General features: G+C 42.5%; 1 non-coding gene across 1 annotated transcript; it reads left to right on the forward strand.

Annotated features, from left to right (window-relative positions):
* Window positions 1–22515: 22515 nt before the first annotated feature.
* On the forward strand, window positions 22516–22588 carry trnar-acg (transfer RNA arginine (anticodon ACG)). The gene has a single exon. It is a non-coding gene; the product is annotated as a tRNA-Arg (tRNA).
* The last annotated feature ends 1577 nt before the right edge of the window (window positions 22589–24165 follow it).

A 24165-nucleotide genomic window follows, 5' to 3' on the forward strand; every position in this document is an offset into this window, starting at 1 on the left:
TTATTGTCCTAGATTTGTTTTGTATAGGCAATCACAGGTTGTATTTCCACCAAGAATGGGAAGGAAATTAGCAGACAAGAGCCACATTGCTCAAAACAATTTTGTGGCCAAACAGGGTCTGTTGTCTGGCCACAACTGAAGCAGACGGCATGGGCCAGTGGCCCAATGGATAACGCGTCTGACTACGGATCAGAAGATTCTAGGTTCGACTCCTGGCTGGCTGCCTGGCTTGTCTCATTTTCGTCAATAAATAAGATCATAGCCTACGAATCCACCAATTGTGACCAAAGAATTGCGAAAACATAGCTTCCACAGCAGTTGACTCAGCTTAGATATATCACGGCTTGCTGAATCCAGCAATTTGTCCTGATCCTCACTTTCAGGGAAAATCGGTGTTTGCCTTCTAGAGCGTTTTCAGCTGCCCATTAACCACCACCCACTGAAAAGAAATGTCCTCTCTCCAGTTTACAAAGATTAATAGTTCCACTTTCTAGACAAAATTCAGAGAATTCACATAAAATAGTCACTTAACAATTTGAGCAGACAGTGTATTTTATTGTCCTAGTTTTGTTTTGCATAGGCAATCACAGGTTGTATTTGCACCAAGAATGGGAAGGAAATTAGCAGACAAGAGCCACATTGCTCAGAACAATTTTGTGGCCAAACAGGGTCTGTTATCTGGCCACAAAAGACGTAGGTGGCATGGGCCAGTGGCGCAATGGATAACGCGTCTGACTACGGACCAGAAGATTCTAGGTTCGACTCCTGGCTAGCTCGTCTCATTTTCGTCAATAAATAAGATCATAGCCTACGAATCCAACGATTGTGACCAAAGAATTGCGAAAAACTAGCTTCCACAGCAGTTGACTCAGTTTAGATATATGACGACTTGCTGAATCCAGTAATTTGTCCTGATCCTCACTTTCAGGGAAAATCGGTATTTACCTTGCAGAGGGTTTTCAGCTGCCCATTAACCACCACCCACTGAAAAGAAATGTCCTCTCTCCAGTTTACAAAGATTAATAGTTCCACTTTCTAGACAAAATTCAGAGAACTCACATAAAATAGTCACTTAACAATTTGAGCAGACAGTGTATTTTATTGTCCTAGATTTGTTTTGTATAGGCAATCACAGGTTGTATTTCCACCAAGAATGGGAAGGAAATTAGCAGACAAGAGCCACATTGCTCAAAGCAATTTTGTGGCCAAACAGGGTCGGTTGTCTGGCCACAACTGCAGCAGATGGCATGGACCAGTGGCGCAATGGATAACGCGTCTGACTACGGATCAGAAGATTCTAGGTTCGACTCCTGGCTGGCTTGTCTCTTTTTCGTCAATAAATAAGATCATAGCCTACGAATCCACCAATTGTGACCAAAGAATTGCGAAAACATAGCTTCCACAGCAGTTAACTCAGCTTAGATATATCACGGCTTGCTGAATCCAGCAATTTGTCCTGATCCTCACTTTCAGGGAAAATCGGTGTTTACCTTGTAGAGCGTTTTCAGCTGCCCATTAACCACCGCGCACTGAAAAGAAATGTCCTCTCTCCAGTTTACAAAGATTAATAGTTCCACTTTCTAGACAAAATTCAGAGAATTCACATAAAATTGTCACTTAACAATTTGAGCAGACAGTGTATTTTATTGTCCTAGATTTGTTTTGCATAGGCAATCACAGGTTGTATTTGCACCAAGAATGGGAAGGAAATTAGCAGACAAGAGCCACATTGCACAGAACAATTTTGTGGCCAAACAGGGTCTGTTGTCTGGCCACAAATGAAGCAGGCGGTATGGGCCAGTGGCGCAATGGATAACGCGTCTGACTACGGATCAGAAGATTCTAGGTCCGACTCCTGGCTGGCTCGTCTCATTTTCGTCAATAAATAAGATCATAGCCTACGAATCCAACAATTGTGACCAAAGAATTGCAAAAACATAGCTTCCACAGCAGTTGACTCAGCTTAGATATATCACGACTTGCTGAATCCAGCAATTTGTCCTGATCCTCACTTTCAGGGAAAATCGGTATTTACCTTGCAGAGGGTTTTCAGCTGCCCATTAACCACCACGCACTGAAAAGAAATGTCCTCTCTCCAGTTTACAAAGATTAATAGTTCCACTTTCTAGACAAAATTCAGAGAATTCACATAAAATAGTCACTTAACAATTTGAGCAGACAGTGTATTTTATTGTCCTAGATTTGTTTTGTATAGGCAATCACAGGTTGTATTTCCACCAAGAATGGGAAGGAAATTAGCAGACAAGAGCCACATTGCTCAAAACAATTTTGTGGCCAAACAGGGTCTGTTGTCTGGCCACAACTGAAGCAGACGGCATGGGCCAGTGGCCCAATGGATAACGCGTCTGACTACGGATCAGAAGATTCTAGGTTCGACTCCTGGCTGGCTGCCTGGTTTGTCTCATTTTCGTCAATAAATAAGATCATAGCCTACGAATCCACCAATTGTGACCAAAGAATTGCGAAAACATAGCTTCCACAGCAGTTGACTCAGCTTAGATATATCACGGCTTGCTGAATCCAGCAATTTGTCCTGATCCTCACTTTCAGGGAAAATCGGTGTTTGCCTTCTAGAGCGTTTTCAGCTGCCCATTAACCACCACCCACTGAAAAGAAATGTCCTCTCTCCAGTTTACAAAGATTAATAGTTCCACTTTCTAGACAAAATTCAGAGAATTCACATAAAATAGTCACTTAACAATTTGAGCAGACAGTGTATTTTATTGTCCTAGATTTGTTTTGCATAGGAAATCACAGGTTGTATTTCCACCAAGAATGGGAAGGAAATTAGCAGACAAGAGCCACATTGCTCAGAACAATTTTGTGGCCAAACAGGGTCTGTTGTCTGGCCACAAATGAAGCAGATGGCTTGGGCCAGTGGCGCAATGGATAACGCGTCTGACTACGGATCAGAAGATTCTAGGTCCGACTCCTGGCTGGCTCGTCTCATTTTCGTCAATAAATAAGATCATAGCCTACGAATCCACCAATTGTGACCAAAGAATTGCGAAAACATAGCTTCCACAGCAGTTAACTCAGCTTAGATATATCACGGCTTGCTGAATCCAGCAATTTGTCCTGATCCTCACTTTCAGGGAAAATCGGTGTTTACCTTGTAGAGCGTTTTCAGCTGCCCATTAACCACCGCGCACTGAAAAGAAATGTCCTCTCTCCAGTTTACAAAGATTAATAGTTCCACTTTCTAGACAAAATTCAGAGAATTCACATAAAATTGTCACTTAACAATTTGAGCAGACAGTGTATTTTATTGTCCTAGATTTGTTTTGCATAGGCAATCACAGGTTGTATTTGCACCAAGAATGGGAAGGAAATTAGCAGACAAGAGCCACATTGCACAGAACAATTTTGTGGCCAAACAGGGTCTGTTGTCTGGCCACAAATGAAGCAGGCGGTATGGGCCAGTGGCGCAATGGATAACGCGTCTGACTACGGATCAGAAGATTCTAGGTCCGACTCCTGGCTGGCTCGTCTCATTTTCGTCAATAAATAAGATCATAGCCTACGAATCCAACAATTGTGACCAAAGAATTGCAAAAACATAGCTTCCACAGCAGTTGACTCAGCTTAGATATATCACGACTTGCTGAATCCAGCAATTTGTCCTGATCCTCACTTTCAGGGAAAATCGGTATTTACCTTGCAGAGGGTTTTCAGCTGCCCATTAACCACCACGCACTGAAAAGAAATGTCCTCTCTCCAGTTTACAAAGATTAATAGTTCCACTTTCTAGACAAAATTCAGAGAATTCACATAAAATAGTCACTTAACAATTTGAGCAGACAGTGTATTTTATTGTCCTAGATTTGTTTTGTATAGGCAATCACAGGTTGTATTTCCACCAAGAATGGGAAGGAAATTAGCAGACAAGAGCCACATTGCTCAAAACAATTTTGTGGCCAAACAGGGTCTGTTGTCTGGCCACAACTGAAGCAGACGGCATGGGCTAGTGGCCCAATGGATAACGCGTCTGACTACGGATCAGAAAATTCTAGGTTCGACTCCTGGCTGGCTTGTCTCATTTTCGTCAATAAATAAGATCATAGCCTACGAATCCACCAATTGTGACCAAAGAATTGCAAAAACATAGCTTCCACAGCAGTTGACTCAGCTTAGATATATCACGACTTGCTGAATCCAGCAATTTGTCCTGATCCTCACTTTCAGGGAAAATCGGTATTTACCTTGCAGAGGGTTTTCAGCTGCCCATTAACCACCACGCACTGAAAAGAAATGTCCTCTCTCCAGTTTACAAAGATTAATAGTTCCACTTTCTAGACAAAATTCAGAGAATTCACATAAAATAGTCACTTAACAATTTGAGCAGACAGTGTATTTTATTGTCCTAGATTTGTTTTGCATAGGCAATCACAGGTTGTATTTCCATCAAGAATGGGAAGGAAATTAGCAGACAAGAGCCACATTGCTCAGAACAATTTTGTGGCCAAACAGGGTCTGTTGTCTGGCCACAAAAGAAGTAGGTGGCATGGGCCAGTGGCGCAATGGATAACGCGTCTGACTACGGATCAGAAGATTCTAGATTCGACTCCTGGCTAGCTCGTCTCATTTTCGTCAATAAATAAGATCATAGCCTACGAATCCAACGATTGTGACCAAAGAATTGCGAAAAACTAGCTTCCACAGCAGTTGACTCAGTTTAGATATATGACGACTTGCTGAATCCAGTAATTTGTCCTGATCCTCACTTTCAGGGAAAATCGGTATTTACCTTGCAGAGGGTTTTCAGCTGCCCATTAACCACCACCCACTGAAAAGAAATGTCCTCTCTCCAGTTTACAAAGATTAATAGTTCCACTTTCTAGACAAAATTCAGAGAACTCACATAAAATAGTCACTTAACAATTTGAGCAGACAGTGTATTTTATTGTCCTAGATTTGTTTTGTATAGGCAATCACAGGTTGTATTTCCACCAAGAATGGGAAGGAAATTAGCAGACAAGAGCCACATTGCTCAAAGCAATTTTGTGGCCAAACAGGGTCGGTTGTCTGGCCACAACTGCAGCAGATGGCATGGACCAGTGGCGCAATGGATAACGCGTCTGACTACGGATCAGAAGATTCTAGGTTCGACTCCTGGCTGGCTTGTCTCTTTTTCGTCAATAAATAAGATCATAGCCTACGAATCCACCAATTGTGACCAAAGAATTGCGAAAACATAGCTTCCACAGCAGTTAACTCAGCTTAGATATATCACGGCTTGCTGAATCCAGCAATTTGTCCTGATCCTCACTTTCAGGGAAAATCGGTGTTTACCTTGTAGAGCGTTTTCAGCTGCCCATTAACCACCGCGCACTGAAAAGAAATGTCCTCTCTCCAGTTTACAAAGATTAATAGTTCCACTTTCTAGACAAAATTCAGAGAATTCACATAAAATTGTCACTTAACAATTTGAGCAGACAGTGTATTTTATTGTCCTAGATTTGTTTTGCATAGGCAATCACAGGTTGTATTTGCACCAAGAATGGGAAGGAAATTAGCAGACAAGAGCCACATTGCACAGAACAATTTTGTGGCCAAACAGGGTCTGTTGTCTGGCCACAAATGAAGCAGGCGGTATGGGCCAGTGGCGCAATGGATAACGCGTCTGACTACGGATCAGAAGATTCTAGGTCCGACTCCTGGCTGGCTCGTCTCATTTTCGTCAATAAATAAGATCATAGCCTACGAATCCAACAATTGTGACCAAAGAATTGCAAAAACATAGCTTCCACAGCAGTTGACTCAGCTTAGATATATCACCACTTGCTGAATCCAGCAATTTGTCCTGATCCTCACTTTCAGGGAAAATCGGTATTTACCTTGCAGAGGGTTTTCAGCTGCCCATTAACCACCACGCACTGAAAAGAAATGTCCTCTCTCCAGTTTACAAAGATTAATAGTTCCACTTTCTAGACAAAATTCAGAGAATTCACATAAAATAGTCACTTAACAATTTGAGCAGACAGTGTATTTTATTGTCCTAGATTTGTTTTGTATAGGCAATCACAGGTTGTATTTCCACCAAGAATGGGAAGGAAATTAGCAGACAAGAGCCACATTGCACAGAACAATTTTGTGGCCAAACAGGGTCTGTTGTCTGGCCACAAATGAAGCAGGCGGTATGGGCCAGTGGCGCAATGGATAACGCGTCTGACTACGGATCAGAAGATTCTAGGTCCGACTCCTGGCTGGCTCGTCTCATTTTCGTCAATAAATAAGATCATAGCCTACGAATCCAACAATTGTGACCAAAGAATTGCAAAAACATAGCTTCCACAGCAGTTGACTCAGCTTAGATATATCACGACTTGCTGAATCCAGCAATTTGTCCTGATCCTCACTTTCAGGGAAAATCGGTATTTACCTTGCAGAGGGTTTTCAGCTGCCCATTAACCACCACGCACTGAAAAGAAATGTCCTCTCTCCAGTTTACAAAGATTAATAGTTCCACTTTCTAGACAAAATTCAGAGAATTCACATAAAATAGTCACTTAACAATTTGAGCAGACAGTGTATTTTATTGTCCTAGATTTGTTTTGTATAGGCAATCACAGGTTGTATTTCCACCAAGAATGGGAAGGAAATTAGCAGACAAGAGCCACATTGCTCAAAACAATTTTGTGGCCAAACAGGGTCTGTTGTCTGGCCACAACTGAAGCAGACGGCATGGGCTAGTGGCCCAATGGATAACGCGTCTGACTACGGATCAGAAAATTCTAGGTTCGACTCCTGGCTGGCTTGTCTCATTTTCGTCAATAAATAAGATCATAGCCTACGAATCCACCAATTGTGACCAAAGAATTGCAAAAACATAGCTTCCACAGCAGTTGACTCAGCTTAGATATATCACGACTTGCTGAATCCAGCAATTTGTCCTGATCCTCACTTTCAGGGAAAATCGGTATTTACCTTGCAGAGGGTTTTCAGCTGCCCATTAACCACCACGCACTGAAAAGAAATGTCCTCTCTCCAGTTTACAAAGATTAATAGTTCCACTTTCTAGACAAAATTCAGAGAATTCACATAAAATAGTCACTTAACAATTTGAGCAGACAGTGTATTTTATTGTCCTAGATTTGTTTTGCATAGGCAATCACAGGTTGTATTTCCATCAAGAATGGGAAGGAAATTAGCAGACAAGAGCCACATTGCTCAGAACAATTTTGTGGCCAAACAGGGTCTGTTGTCTGGCCACAAAAGAAGTAGGTGGCATGGGCCAGTGGCGCAATGGATAACGCGTCTGACTACGGATCAGAAGATTCTAGATTCGACTCCTGGCTAGCTCGTCTCATTTTCGTCAATAAATAAGATCATAGCCTACGAATCCAACGATTGTGACCAAAGAATTGCGAAAAACTAGCTTCCACAGCAGTTGACTCAGTTTAGATATATGACGACTTGCTGAATCCAGTAATTTGTCCTGATCCTCACTTTCAGGGAAAATCGGTATTTACCTTGCAGAGGGTTTTCAGCTGCCCATTAACCACCACCCACTGAAAAGAAATGTCCTCTCTCCAGTTTACAAAGATTAATAGTTCCACTTTCTAGACAAAATTCAGAGAACTCACATAAAATAGTCACTTAACAATTTGAGCAGACAGTGTATTTTATTGTCCTAGATTTGTTTTGTATAGGCAATCACAGGTTGTATTTCCACCAAGAATGGGAAGGAAATTAGCAGACAAGAGCCACATTGCTCAAAGCAATTTTGTGGCCAAACAGGGTCGGTTGTCTGGCCACAACTGCAGCAGATGGCATGGACCAGTGGCGCAATGGATAACGCGTCTGACTACGGATCAGAAGATTCTAGGTTCGACTCCTGGCTGGCTTGTCTCTTTTTCGTCAATAAATAAGATCATAGCCTACGAATCCACCAATTGTGACCAAAGAATTGCGAAAACATAGCTTCCACAGCAGTTAACTCAGCTTAGATATATCACGGCTTGCTGAATCCAGCAATTTGTCCTGATCCTCACTTTCAGGGAAAATCGGTGTTTACCTTGTAGAGCGTTTTCAGCTGCCCATTAACCACCGCGCACTGAAAAGAAATGTCCTCTCTCCAGTTTACAAAGATTAATAGTTCCACTTTCTAGACAAAATTCAGAGAATTCACATAAAATTGTCACTTAACAATTTGAGCAGACAGTGTATTTTATTGTCCTAGATTTGTTTTGCATAGGCAATCACAGGTTGTATTTGCACCAAGAATGGGAAGGAAATTAGCAGACAAGAGCCACATTGCACAGAACAATTTTGTGGCCAAACAGGGTCTGTTGTCTGGCCACAAATGAAGCAGGCGGTATGGGCCAGTGGCGCAATGGATAACGCGTCTGACTACGGATCAGAAGATTCTAGGTCCGACTCCTGGCTGGCTCGTCTCATTTTCGTCAATAAATAAGATCATAGCCTACGAATCCAACAATTGTGACCAAAGAATTGCAAAAACATAGCTTCCACAGCAGTTGACTCAGCTTAGATATATCACGACTTGCTGAATCCAGCAATTTGTCCTGATCCTCACTTTCAGGGAAAATCGGTATTTACCTTGCAGAGGGTTTTCAGCTGCCCATTAACCACCACGCACTGAAAAGAAATGTCCTCTCTCCAGTTTACAAAGATTAATAGTTCCACTTTCTAGACAAAATTCAGAGAATTCACATAAAATAGTCACTTAACAATTTGAGCAGACAGTGTATTTTATTGTCCTAGATTTGTTTTGTATAGGCAATCACAGGTTGTATTTCCACCAAGAATGGGAAGGAAATTAGCAGACAAGAGCCACATTGCTCAAAACAATTTTGTGGCCAAACAGGGTCTGTTGTCTGGCCACAACTGAAGCAGACGGCATGGGCCAGTGGCCCAATGGATAACGCGTCTGACTACGGATCAGAAGATTCTAGGTTCGACTCCTGGCTGGCTGCCTGGTTTGTCTCATTTTCGTCAATAAATAAGATCATAGCCTACGAATCCACCAATTGTGACCAAAGAATTGCGAAAACATAGCTTCCACAGCAGTTGACTCAGCTTAGATATATCACGGCTTGCTGAATCCAGCAATTTGTCCTGATCCTCACTTTCAGGGAAAATCGGTGTTTGCCTTCTAGAGCGTTTTCAGCTGCCCATTAACCACCACCCACTGAAAAGAAATGTCCTCTCTCCAGTTTACAAAGATTAATAGTTCCACTTTCTAGACAAAATTCAGAGAATTCACATAAAATAGTCACTTAACAATTTGAGCAGACAGTGTATTTTATTGTCCTAGATTTGTTTTGCATAGGAAATCACAGGTTGTATTTCCACCAAGAATGGGAAGGAAATTAGCAGACAAGAGCCACATTGCTCAGAACAATTTTGTGGCCAAACAGGGTCTGTTGTCTGGCCACAAATGAAGCAGATGGCTTGGGCCAGTGGCGCAATGGATAACGCGTCTGACTACGGATCAGAAGATTCTAGGTCCGACTCCTGGCTGGCTCGTCTCATTTTCGTCAATAAATAAGATCATAGCCTACGAATCCACCAATTGTGACCAAAGAATTGCGAAAACATAGCTTCCACAGCAGTTAACTCAGCTTAGATATATCACGGCTTGCTGAATCCAGCAATTTGTCCTGATCCTCACTTTCAGGGAAAATCGGTGTTTACCTTGTAGAGCGTTTTCAGCTGCCCATTAACCACCGCGCACTGAAAAGAAATGTCCTCTCTCCAGTTTACAAAGATTAATAGTTCCACTTTCTAGACAAAATTCAGAGAATTCACATAAAATTGTCACTTAACAATTTGAGCAGACAGTGTATTTTATTGTCCTAGATTTGTTTTGCATAGGCAATCACAGGTTGTATTTGCACCAAGAATGGGAAGGAAATTAGCAGACAAGAGCCACATTGCACAGAACAATTTTGTGGCCAAACAGGGTCTGTTGTCTGGCCACAAATGAAGCAGGCGGTATGGGCCAGTGGCGCAATGGATAACGCGTCTGACTACGGATCAGAAGATTCTAGGTCCGACTCCTGGCTGGCTCGTCTCATTTTCGTCAATAAATAAGATCATAGCCTACGAATCCAACAATTGTGACCAAAGAATTGCAAAAACATAGCTTCCACAGCAGTTGACTCAGCTTAGATATATCACGACTTGCTGAATCCAGCAATTTGTCCTGATCCTCACTTTCAGGGAAAATCGGTATTTACCTTGCAGAGGGTTTTCAGCTGCCCATTAACCACCACGCACTGAAAAGAAATGTCCTCTCTCCAGTTTACAAAGATTAATAGTTCCACTTTCTAGACAAAATTCAGAGAATTCACATAAAATAGTCACTTAACAATTTGAGCAGACAGTGTATTTTATTGTCCTAGATTTGTTTTGTATAGGCAATCACAGGTTGTATTTCCACCAAGAATGGGAAGGAAATTAGCAGACAAGAGCCACATTGCTCAAAACAATTTTGTGGCCAAACAGGGTCTGTTGTCTGGCCACAACTGAAGCAGACGGCATGGGCTAGTGGCCCAATGGATAACGCGTCTGACTACGGATCAGAAAATTCTAGGTTCGACTCCTGGCTGGCTTGTCTCATTTTCGTCAATAAATAAGATCATAGCCTACGAATCCACCAATTGTGACCAAAGAATTGCAAAAACATAGCTTCCACAGCAGTTGACTCAGCTTAGATATATCACGACTTGCTGAATCCAGCAATTTGTCCTGATCCTCACTTTCAGGGAAAATCGGTATTTACCTTGCAGAGGGTTTTCAGCTGCCCATTAACCACCACGCACTGAAAAGAAATGTCCTCTCTCCAGTTTACAAAGATTAATAGTTCCACTTTCTAGACAAAATTCAGAAAATTCACATAAAATAGTCACTTAACAATTTGAGCAGACAGTGTATTTTATTGTCCTAGATTTGTTTTGCATAGGCAATCACAGGTTGTATTTCCATCAAGAATGGGAAGGAAATTAGCAGACAAGAGCCACATTGCTCAGAACAATTTTGTGGCCAAACAGGGTCTGTTGTCTGGCCACAAAAGAAGTAGGTGGCATGGGCCAGTGGCGCAATGGATAACGCGTCTGACTACGGATCAGAAGATTCTAGATTCGACTCCTGGCTGGCTTGTCTCTTTTTCGTCAATAAATAAGATCATAGCCTACGAATCCACCAATTGTGACCAAAGAATTGCGAAAACATAGTGTAGGGACTACAACTTCCACATTCCCACAGGAGAATTCTGCGACGTCCACCACGAATGACGTCTAACTTGGTTCAGCCAATCCCGTAATGGCGGGAGCAATAAACGGTCCCGTATAAGAGCAAGACACATTCTTGGGATCTCTCTTCTGGCTCTTCTGCTTCTTCTGTTCTTCTGCTTCTTCTCTTCGACGCACCCCTTTAGGCCAGTCGCTTCAGCTCATCTGCTCCGAGACTCGGACAGAGGCTGAATGCTGCACAGCGCACTACCAGGCCTACGGACACACCCAGTTACCTCGCGATAACTACGTGGCCTATAGTGAGTGGAAATTGTTGTACGCGGAACGCTACATCAGTTTACCCCAATAAAGCCCAACAACGAAACAGCAACGAACTTTTACACCTGGAAAAGGACCAGCGGATCAGACGACAACGCGCTCGGACACCATTCACAGCACCATCGCCGCTTCTACAAGGACAGCATGTCTTTTGGATCCAGCAATGCGTATGGACTCAGTAAGAAAACAAACATTCAGGCATAGCCAGTGTTTAGTTTAGTCTTAACTGTTTTTGTGAATCTGTGTTTCAATATTTACCATCCAACCATTGTAATGTGTTTGGTTAGCTACATATATATGTACGTGAATTGATTCGCCGTCTTTTGCGCATATATAGAGTAAAACTACGCAAGTAGTCCCTTCTCACAGCTAACTCTAACTCATTACCACACCCAGAACTCTAGCCACACACACGCACACACATACCAAACTAAATTTCCTTACTAACTTCCCGTTAGTTTATCTGTTATGTGTTTGTATGTTTGTTTAATAAATATATTTTATTAAACCCCGGTGTCCGTTTTGGAATCGCATAGACATGAGAGCCGAGTTAAAGCAGTCTTTCGAAGAACTTCCAACCTTCAGGTTTTTCAGGTATGTTTAATCATTAGTATTGGTTATTTTAATTATTAATTAAAATACTAAATTTGTGGTTAGATATTCCTGATAATAGTAATTTTATGAGACTGATTACTTTTTGCAGTTATACTGCTACACAACGTTTAACTGGCGCCCCGGTTTCGTAGAGAGTAAAATCCCTGCGTTATTTGGCGGCCCGTGCGAGGACCCTACATAATTTGGAGTCCCGTGCGAGGACCCCTACATATTTTGGCGCCCCGTGTGAGGAAGACTAGCTTTGGCTCAAATTTCATGTCTTGTGACTTCATAACGAATTCCCCATCCTAATTTGGAGCTCTGCGTGAGAAAGACGAGCTTTGGCTCATGTCACGTGCCTCCAGAACGAATTCTCGGCATTCTTTCTCAGCTAAATTGCCACCAGTGCAATCTTTTGAAAATACCGCTAGATGTCACCCTTGTACCATTTTTGAAAGCCTGCATGAGCCGCTTTCTCAATATACTGCCCCCTCGTGTAACATTGTGGCATTACATTCGTAATCTTACACGGTAGTTTGTTGATTGGCATTTACCTTCCGGTATAATACGTATTATCAATAATAGTATTATTAGCCGCACTGTATTATTAATTATAATTACTTGGTCAAAGTAATTTTAATAATTAATTGAATTTTACATTTAAATCCAAATTTAATTGTAATTTCAACCAATCACATTCTGGTATTTAGGATTAATGTGATCAGCATCACAGTTCCTATTTTACGGTCTGAATATCCGCCATATGTTTGTTCATTTTGCTGTTGTTGCATTGCAGTACCGCTAGTGCAACTCGAGTCCCTGTGTGATGCTATAGCTACCTTGTACTATAGTTATAGAGAATATTCAAAGAGCGTTTTAAATTCTTTATCCTTCATCACAACTTGTATGTTGGATTGTGATATTGGGAAACAATTCATTGCCAACTGTTAGGAGCTCAAGGCCCTTGTCAAATTGTTAACTTCAAGAGTACCCTCTTAAGTTACTGATTTTAGCTTTTAGCTTTATTTGGCTTGAGATATGGAACCCATATCTATTGATGAGTACCTTTCCTTTTTAGCCCAAGGTTTAGCACCTGGCTACATAGCTTTCCTGAATCAGATGAACCTCACTGATTGTAGGAAAGAAATGTTCTCATTAATCAACGAGAAAGGTCACTCCCCCAACCATTCAAAAGACCCAATTCTAAGTTGTCTGGTCTTGAATTTTGCCAGACAGATTAGTCTTGCTCTTCAGAGCAACAAAAACTTAGACTCAGAGATGGCATACCTCAGAGGACAACACACCAGTGTTTTACTTGAGCTTCAAACTGTTGGCAAGAAAGCAGTACAATACTTGCGTGATCTGCATTCAGCCGAATCAGATCTTTGTTCCTACAGAGAGGAATTATTTCAGTTGAAGAGTGGATGCCACAAGCTACCACATCCACTCTCTTCTGTAAGCCTGCTTTCTCAGGCTTGCCCATCTCCTGCTTCCTCCTTACACCACAAGGCAGGGGAAGGGGGGTCACAAATTGATTCGGGTTTGTCAGATCCCGGTTCCACAGCTTGCTCTGATGGAGACTCGTCAGTCTCCTCAGATTGCAGTGCTGTTGACCACCCATGCAATGGTTTGCCCACCTCTTCCCTGGAGAGGGAAAGGGGGGACTCCATCCCAACGGTGGTCCATCTCCGCAAGGGAGAAACAGTCAGGCAAGTACAGGACTCCACCTTCCATGCCCACCCCTCTCGTGAGGAGGTCAGGGAACCCTCCCGTGGACACGGTAGAGGAGATCTAACGTTATTAATTGGGCACACAAAAAGCAACGCTAATCCCGCTAGCTTTCCCTTTATAACTGAGAGGATAGGTGACAGCTCTGTACAGTACACTGACAGTGACAATTCATCTTCTGCCAACCATTGTGAGAATGACTGTTTTGTAGCTCCGCCCCCTAAACCAAACCGAGGACGTCGAGCTCCGCATGAAACGCATTCACATTCAAATGTGATTTCAGGCTCTCCTTCTCCAAACAGGCAGACTAGTGCAACTTCACATGGTCTTCGCTTTGAGGAGCTAGAGGCCATGGCGAAGTATGTCCACACATTTGACCCCAAGGACTCTGAATTTAACATTCAGAGTTACTTGAGAGAAGTTGACTACTGTCTCTCGGATCTGCCCAGGGCAACCGATCGAGAAAAGGTACGACTTGTATGGAAAACCTCTACCAGAGAGATCCATACATTTATGGAACAACTTCCACCACAGGTTCGTTCCAGCTATCCCAAGGTTTGTGAAGCGTTGGTAGCTGAGTACCTGCCACGGTTTGATCAGGCCACAGCCATGATCAAATCTGTGGAGGTTAAACACAGCCGTACAGAAAGACCAAAAGACTTTTACCAACGTCTTAAACATGCTTTTTTCCAGGGCAGAAACGGACCAGGCTTAGATGAAGATAAAGCCTTCAAATCCCTTTTTGTGCACAACCTGCACCCCTGCGTCCGAACTCATGTTTCACTGTTTTCAAGGGGCCAGCACTCAGCCCTTGAATTAAGAAATGAAGCCCAAATGGTCTGGGACACTTTAAGGATTGTGCCCAGGAACGAGGTATTGGAAACAGCTGAGCACGTTGTTCCAACCAAGCCCGCCGGCACTTCCCAAGTTGCCCCATTAAAATCTAATGGCTCAAAACAACGGCATGTGAGTAAGTTCCCGGTTAAGAGCCACCGTGGTCGCTTCTCACACTCTGATTCCAGCCGGAATTGGAGAGAAGACCGACCCGGTAGGCCCAAGCCTCAGAGTCACCAGCATGACTCTGATAGGGAAGATACCTTGTCTGAAGAGAGCTTCTTCAGTTCCTCTGAGGACAACTAAAGCCTCTAATCTTTGTTCAGTAGTGTGTATGCCTTGAGTAACCACTCCAAAGAGCTATCTAGTCTTGTTCAACCTCCATCAAAAGACGTTGAATAAGACTGATCTATAGCCGTGGTCTCCTCACAGGCAGACTCCCAGCTGAAGCTTTGACCACTTTCTTTTGCACACCTTTCCTACCAAAGGGGGGTGGCAAAATAAACTGGTAGTTTATAGCAGCCACTTAGATTTGCATGTAGCAGCAGCAAACGCAGATCGTAAGTAGGTACTGTAGAGTTAAATCCGACACCTGCTATAACTCATAAACGTTCATTGCTTCTTTCTACACCTACTGAACCATCGTAAAGTATTGCATGTAGAAACTACAGTGTAATCTTTACAAGTATATTGCCACACCCCAGTGTGCCTTACACCACCTCTTCCCCAAGCAAGACAAGACCACTTGTGAGCTTACCACATCATTTAGAAATGAGACCACCTCTCCATTTCCTTCCTGATGACACAGCCATAAGGTTAAGCTTGGATACAGAAAGCTGCCCTAATTTGAAAATGTCCCCACATATTTCAGATGACAACCCTCGTCAGCAACCTGACTGTAGGGACTAGAACAATTGGTCAGTCTGAACAAGACTTCCAAAAAGACTACAGCCTCTCCATCCTAGACCCCTACATCATCTGAACATTTTCATGGCTGGGTCATTCCTGTTGGTGCTCCACCTTCTGGACACCATCCAATAACTAACAAAACACCTGAACTAACAAAACGACTAACCCTTTCACCAAGGTTTCTTTTGTTTTGTGACAATGTATTCACTGTTCGACCTTAGTGTTTCACATTGTTTGTATCATGTGTTTTAGACCAGTTTAGTTAATTGTTGATAAATGCCTGGATGTTTGTCAGTCAATTGTGAACTGTGTTACCGACCCAATGTACTTGACCTGTGGACTGTGAACTGACTTTTGTGCTCTCGAGGAACACTGGCTTCAGCCGCATCCTGAGACCACAGGGGGGATGTAGGGACTACAACTTCCACATTCCCACAGGAGAATTCTGCGACGTCCACCACGAATGACGTCTAACTTGGTTCAGCCAATCCCGTAATGGCGGGAGCAATAAACGGTCCCGTATAAGAGCAAGACACATTCTTGGGATCTCTCTTCTGGCTCTTCTGCTTCTTCTGTTCTTCTGCTTCTTCTCTTCGACGCACCCCTTTTGGCCAGTCGCTTCAGCTCATCTGCTCCGAGACTCGGACAGAGGCTGAATGCTGCACAGCGCACTACCAGGCCTACGGACACACCCAGTTACCTCGCGATAACTACGTGGCCTATAGTGAGTGGAAATTGTTGTACGCGGAACGCTACATCAGTTTACCCCAATAAAGCCCAACAACGAAACAGCAACGAACTTTTACACCTGGAAAAGGACCAGCGGATCAGACGACAACGCGCTCGGACACCATTCACAGCACCATCGCCGCTTCTACAAGGACAGCATGTCTTTTGGATCCAGCAATGCGTATGGACTCAGTAAGAAAACAAACATTCAGGCATAGCCAGTGTTTAGTTTAGTCTTAACTGTTTTTGTGAATCTGTGTTTCAATATTTACCATCCAACCATTGTAATGTGTTTGGTTAGCTACATATATATGTACGTGAATTGATTCGCCGTCTTTTGCGCATATATAGAGTAAAACTACGCAAGTAGTCCCTTCTCACAGCTAACTCTAACTCATTACCACACCCAGAACTCTAGCCACACACACGCACACACACATACCAAACTAAATTTCCTTACTAACTTCCCGTTAGTTTATCTGTTATGTGTTTGTATGTTTGTTTAATAAATATATTTTATTAAACCCCGGTGTCCGTTTTGGAATCGCATAGACATGAGAGCCGAGTTAAAGCAGTCTTTCGAAGAACTTCCAACCTTCAGGTTTTTCAGGTATGTTTAATCATTAGTATTGGTTATTTTAATTATTAATTAAAATACTAAATTTGTGGTTAGATATTCCTGATAATAGTAATTTTATGAGACTGATTACTTTTTGCAGTTATACTGCTACACAACGTTTAACTGGCGCCCCGGTTTCGTAGAGAGTAAAATCCCTGCGTTATTTGGCGGCCCGTGCGAGGACCCTACATAATTTGGAGTCCCGTGCGAGGACCCCTACAATAGCTTCCACAGCAGTTAACTCAGCTTAGATATATCACGGCTTGCTGAATCCAGCAATTTGTCCTGATCCTCACTTTCAGGGAAAATCGGTGTTTACCTTGTAGAGCGTTTTCAGCTGCCCATTAACCACCGCGCACTGAAAAGAAATGTCCTCTCTCCAGTTTACAAAGATTAATAGTTCCACTTTCTAGACAAAATTCAGAGAATTCACATAAAATTGTCACTTAACAATTTGAGCAGACAGTGTATTTTATTGTCCTAGATTTGTTTTGCATAGGCAATCACAGGTTGTATTTGCACCAAGAATGGGAAGGAAATTAGCAGACAAGAGCCACATTGCACAGAACAATTTTGTGGCCAAACAGGGTCTGTTGTCTGGCCACAAATGAAGCAGGCGGTATGGGCCAGTGGCGCAATGGATAACGCGTCTGACTACGGATCAGAAGATTCTAGGTCCGACTCCTGGCTGGCTCGTCTCATTTTCGTCAATAAATAAGATCATAGCCTACGAATCCAACAATTGTGACCAAAGAATTGCAAAAACATAGCTTCCACAGCAGTTGACTCAGCTTAGATATATCACGACTTGCTGAATCCAGCAATTTGTCCTGATCCTCACTTTCAGGGAAAATCGGTATTTACCTTGCAGAGGGTTTTCAGCTGCCCATTAACCACCACGCACTGAAAAGAAATGTCCTCTCTCCAGTTTACAAAGATTAATAGTTCCACTTTCTAGACAAAATTCAGAGAATTCACATAAAATAGTCACTTAACAATTTGAGCAGACAGTGTATTTTATTGTCCTAGATTTGTTTTGTATAGGCAATCACAGGTTGTATTTCCACCAAGAATGGGAAGGAAATTAGCAGACAAGAGCCACATTGCTCAAAACAATTTTGTGGCCAAACAGGGTCTGTTGTCTGGCCACAACTGAAGCAGACGGCATGGGCCAGTGGCCCAATGGATAACGCGTCTGACTACGGATCAGAAGATTCTAGGTTCGACTCCTGGCTGGCTGCCTGGTTTGTCTCATTTTCGTCAATAAATAAGATCATAGCCTACGAATCCACCAATTGTGACCAAAGAATTGCGAAAACATAGCTTCCACAGCAGTTGACTCAGCTTAGATATATCACGGCTTGCTGAATCCAGCAATTTGTCCTGATCCTCACTTTCAGGGAAAATCGGTGTTTGCCTTCTAGAGCGTTTTCAGCTGCCCATTAACCACCACCCACTGAAAAGAAATGTCCTCTCTCCAGTTTACAAAGATTAATAGTTCCACTTTCTAGACAAAATTCAGAGAATTCACATAAAATAGTCACTTAACAATTTGAGCAGACAGTGTATTTTATTGTCCTAGATTTGTTTTGCATAGGAAATCACAGGTTGTATTTCCACCAAGAATGGGAAGGAAATTAGCAGACAAGAGCCACATTGCTCAGAACAATTTTGTGGCCAAACAGGGTCTGTTGTCTGGCCACAAATGAAGCAGATGGCTTGGGCCAGTGGCGCAATGGATAACGCGTCTGACTACGGATCAGAAGATTCTAGGTCCGACTCCTGGCTGGCTCGTCTCATTTTCGTCAATAAATAAGATCATAGCCTACGAATCCACCAATTGTGACCAAAGAATTGCGAAAACATAGCTTCCACAGCAGTTAACTCAGCTTAGATATATCACGGCTTGCTGAATCCAGCAATTTGTCCTGATCCTCACTTTCAGGGAAAATCGGTATTTACCTTGCAGAGGGTTTTCAGCTGCCCATTAACCACCACGCACTGAAAAGAAATGTCCTCTCTCCAGTTTACAAAGATTAATAGTTCCACTTTCTAGACAAAATTCAGAGAATTCACATAAAATAGTCACTTAACAATTTGAGCAGACAGTGTATTTTATTGTCCTAGATTTGTTTTGCATAGGCAATCACAGGTTGTATTTCCATCAAGAATGGGAAGGAAATTAGCAGACAAGAGCCACATTGCTCAGAACAATTTTGTGGCCAAACAGGGTCTGTTGTCTGGCCACAACTGAAGCCGATGGCATGGGCCAGTGGCGCAATGGATAACGCGTCTGACTACGGATCAGAAGATTCTAGGTCCGACTCCTGGCTGGCTCGTCTCATTTTCGTCAATAAATAAGATCATAGCCTACGAATCCAACAATTGTGACCAAAGAATTGCAAAAACATAGCTTCCACAGCAGTTGACTCAGCTTAGATATATCACGACTTGCTGAATCCAGCAATTTGTCCTGATCCTCACTTTCAGGGAAAATCGGTATTTACCTTGCAGAGGGTTTTCAGCTGCCCATTAACCACCACGCACTGAAAAGAAATGTCCTCTCTCCAGTTTACAAAGATTAATAGTTCCACTTTCTAGACAAAATTCAGAGAATTCACATAAAATAGTCACTTAACAATTTGAGCAGACAGTGTATTTTATTGTCCTAGATTTGTTTTGTATAGGCAATCACAGGTTGTATTTCCACCAAGAATGGGAAGGAAATTAGCAGACAAGAGCCACATTGCTCAAAACAATTTTGTGGCCAAACAGGGTCTGTTGTCTGGCCACAACTGAAGCAGACGGCATGGGCCAGTGGCCCAATGGATAACGCGTCTGACTACGGATCAGAAGATTCTAGGTTCGACTCCTGGCTGGCTGCCTGGTTCGTCTCATTTTCGTCAATAAATAAGATCATAGCCTACGAATCCACCAATTGTGACCAAAGAATTGCGAAAACATAGCTTCCACAGCAGTTGACTCAGCTTAGATATATCACGGCTTGCTGAATCCAGCAATTTGTCCTGATCCTCACTTTCAGGGAAAATCGGTGTTTGCCTTCTAGAGCGTTTTCAGCTGCCCATTAACCACCACCCACTGAAAAGAAATGTCCTCTCTCCAGTTTACAAAGATTAATAGTTCCACTTTCTAGACAAAATTCAGAGAATTCACATAAAATAGTCACTTAACAATTTGAGCAGACAGTGTATTTTATTGTCCTAGATTTGTTTTGCATAGGAAATCACAGGTTGTATTTCCACCAAGAATGGGAAGGAAATTAGCAGACAAGAGCCACATTGCTCAGAACAATTTTGTGGCCAAACAGGGTCTGTTGTCTGGCCACAAATGAAGCAGATGGCTTGGGCCAGTGGCGCAATGGATAACGCGTCTGACTACGGATCAGAAGATTCTAGGTCCGACTCCTGGCTGGCTCGTCTCATTTTCGTCAATAAATAAGATCATAGCCTACGAATCCACCAATTGTGACCAAAGAATTGCGAAAACATAGCTTCCACAGCAGTTAACTCAGCTTAGATATATCACGGCTTGCTGAATCCAGCAATTTGTCCTGATCCTCACTTTCAGGGAAAATCGGTATTTACCTTGTAGAGCGTTTTCAGCTGCGCTTTAACCACCACCCACTGAAAAGAAATGTCCTCTCTCCAGTTTACAAAGATTAATAGTTCCACTTTCTAGACAAAATTCAGAGAACTCACATAAAATAGTCACTTAACAATTTGAGCAGACAGTGTATTTTATTGTCCTAGATTTGTTTTGTATAGGCAATCACAGGTTGTATTTCCACCAAGAATGGGAAGGAAATTAGCAGACAAGAGCCACATTGCTCAAAGCAATTTTGTGGCCAAACAGGGTCGGTTGTCTGGCCACAACTGCAGCAGATGGCATGGACCAGTGGCGCAATGGATAACGCGTCTGACTACGGATCAGAAGATTCTAGGTTCGACTCCTGGCTGGCTTGTCTCTTTTTCGTCAATAAATAAGATCATAGCCTACGAATCCACCAATTGTGACCAAAGAATTGCGAAAACATAGCTTCCACAGCAGTTAACTCAGCTTAGATATATCACGGCTTGCTGAATCCAGCAATTTGTCCTGATCCTCACTTTCAGGGAAAATCGGTATTTACCTTGTAGAGCGTTTTCAGCTGCGCTTTAACCACCACCCACTGAAAAGAAATGTCCTCTCTCCAGTTTACAAAGATTAATAGTTCCACTTTCTAGACAAAATTCAGAGAATTCACATAAAATAGTCACTTAACAATTTGAGCAGACAGTGTATTTTATTGTCCTAGATTTGTTTTGCATAGGCAATCACAGGTTGTATTTGCACCAAGAATGGGAAGGAAATTAGCAGACAAGAGCCACATTGCACAGAACAATTTTGTGGCCAAACAGGGTCTGTTGTCTGGCCACAAATGAAGCAGATGGCATGGGCCAGTGGCGCAATGGATAACGCGTCTGACTACGAATCAGAAGATTCTAGCTTCGACTCCTGGCTGGCTCGTCTCTTTTTCGTCAATAAATAAGATCATAGCCTACGAATCCAACAATTGTGACCAAAGAATTGCAAAAACATAGCTTCCACAGCAGTTGACTCAGCTTAGATATATCACGACTTGCTGAATCCAGCAATTTGTCCTGATCCTCACTTTCAGGGAAAATCGGTATTTACCTTGCAGAGGGTTTTCAGCTGCCCATTAACCACCACGCACTGAAAAGAAATGTCCTCTCTCCAGTTTACAAAGATTAATAGTTCCACTTTCTAGACAAAATTCAGAGAATTCACATAAAATTGTCACTTAACAATTTGAGCAGACAGTGTATTTTATTGTCCTAGATTTGTTTTGCATAGGCAATCACAGGTTGTATTTGCACCAAGAATGGGAAGGAAATCAGCAGACAAGAGCCACATTGCACAGAACAATTTTGTGGCCAAACAGGGTCTGTTGTCTGGCCACAAATGAAGCAGATGGCATGGGCCAGTGGCGCAATGGATAACTTGTCTGACTACGGATCAGAAGATTCTAGGTTTGACTCCTGGCTGGCTCGTCTCTTTTTCGTCAATAAATAAGATCATAGCCTACGAATCCAACAATTGTGACCAAAGAATTGCAAAAACATAGCTTCCACAGCAGTTGACTCAGCTTAGATATATCACGACTTGCTGAATCCAGCAATTTGTCCTGATCCTCACTTTCAGGGAAAATCGGTATTGACCTTGCAGAGGGTTTTCAGCTGCCCATTAACCACCAGGCACTGAAAAGAAATGTCCTCTCTCCAGTTTACAAAGATTAATAGTTCCACTTTCTAGACAAAATTCAGAGAATTCACATAAAATAGTCACTTAACAATTTGAGCAGACAGTGTATTTTATTGTCCTAGATTTGTTTTGCATAGGCAATCACAGGTTGTATTTGCACCAAGAATGGGAAGGAAATCAGCAGACAAGAGCCACATTGCACAGAACAATTTTGTGGCCAAACAGGGTCTGTTGTCTGGCCACAAATGAAGCAGATGGCATGGGCCAGTGGCGCAATGGATAACGTGTCTGACTACGGATCAGAAGATTCTAGGTTCGACTCCTGGCTGGCTCGTCTCATTTTCGTCAATGAATAAGATCATAGCCTACGAATCCAACAATTGTGACCAAAGAATTGCGAAAAACTAGCTTCCACAGCAGTTGACTCAGCTTAGATATATCACGACTTGCTGAATCCAGTCATTTGTCCTGATCCTCACTTTCAGGGAAAATCGGTATTTACCTTGCAGAGGGTTTTCAGCTGCCCATTAACCACCGCGCACTGAAAAGAAATGTCCTCTCTCCAGTTTACAAAGATTAATAGTTCCACTTTCTAGACAAACTTCAGAGAATTCACATAAAATTGTCACTTTACAATTTGAGCAGACAGTGTATTTTATTGTCCTAGATTTGTTTTGCATAGGCAATCACAGGTTGTATTTGCACCAAGAATGGGAAGGAAATTAGCAGACAAGAGCCACATTGCACAGAACAATTTTGTGGCCAAACAGGGTCTGTTATCTGGCCACAAATGAAGCAGATGGCATGGGCCAGTGCCGCAATGGATAACGTGTCTGACTACGGATCAGAAGATTCTAGGTTCGACTCCTGGCTGGCTCGTCTCATTTTCGTCAATGAATAAGATCATAGCCTACGAATCCAACAATTGTGACCAAAGAATTGCGAAAAACTAGCTTCCACAGCAGTTGACTCAGCTTAGCTATATGACGACTTGCTGAATCCAGTAATTTGTCCTGATCCTCACTTTCAGGGAAAATCGGTATTTACCTTGCAGAGGGTTTTCAGCTGCCCATTAACCACCGCGCACTGAAAAGAAATGTCCTCTCTCCAGTTTACAAAGATTAATAGTTCCACTTTCTAGACAAACTTCAGAGAATTCACATAAAATTGTCACTTAACAATTTGAGCAGACAGTGTATTTTATTGTCCTAGATTTGTTTTGCATAGGCAATCACAGGTTGTATTTGCACCAAGAATGGGAAGGAAATTAGCAGACAAGAGCCACATTGCACAGAACAATTTTGTGGCCAAACAGGGTCTGTTGTCTGGCCACAAATGAAGCAGATGGCATGGGCCAGTGCCGCAATGGATAACGCGTCTGACTACGGATCAGAAGATTCTAGGTTCGACTCCTGGCTGGCTCGTCTCATTTTCGTCAATGAATAAGATCATAGCCTACGAATCCACCAATTGTGACCAAAGAATTGCGAAAACATAGCTTCCACAGCAGTTGATTAGGCTTAGATATATCACGGCTTGCTGAATCCAGCAATTTGTCCTGATCCTCACTTTCAGGGAAAATCGGTATTTACCTTGGAGAGCGTTTTCAGCTGCCCATTAACCACCACCCACTGAAAAGAAATGTCCTCTCTCCAGTTTACAAAGATTAATAGTTCCACTTTCTAGACAAAATTCAGAGAATTCACATAAAATAGTCACTTAACAATTTGAGCAGACAGTGTATTTTATTGTCCTAGATTTGTTTTGCATAGGCAATCACAGGTTGTATTTCCATCAAGAATGGGAAGGAAATTAGCAGACAAGAGCCACATTGCTCAAAACAATTTTGTGGCCAAACAGGGTCTGTTGTCTGGCCACAACTGAAGCAGATGGCATGGGCCAGTGGCGCAA

Source organism: Conger conger, chromosome 16, assembly GCF_963514075.1.
Source record: "Conger conger chromosome 16, fConCon1.1, whole genome shotgun sequence".
Classification (NCBI taxonomy): domain Eukaryota; kingdom Metazoa; phylum Chordata; class Actinopteri; order Anguilliformes; family Congridae; genus Conger; species Conger conger.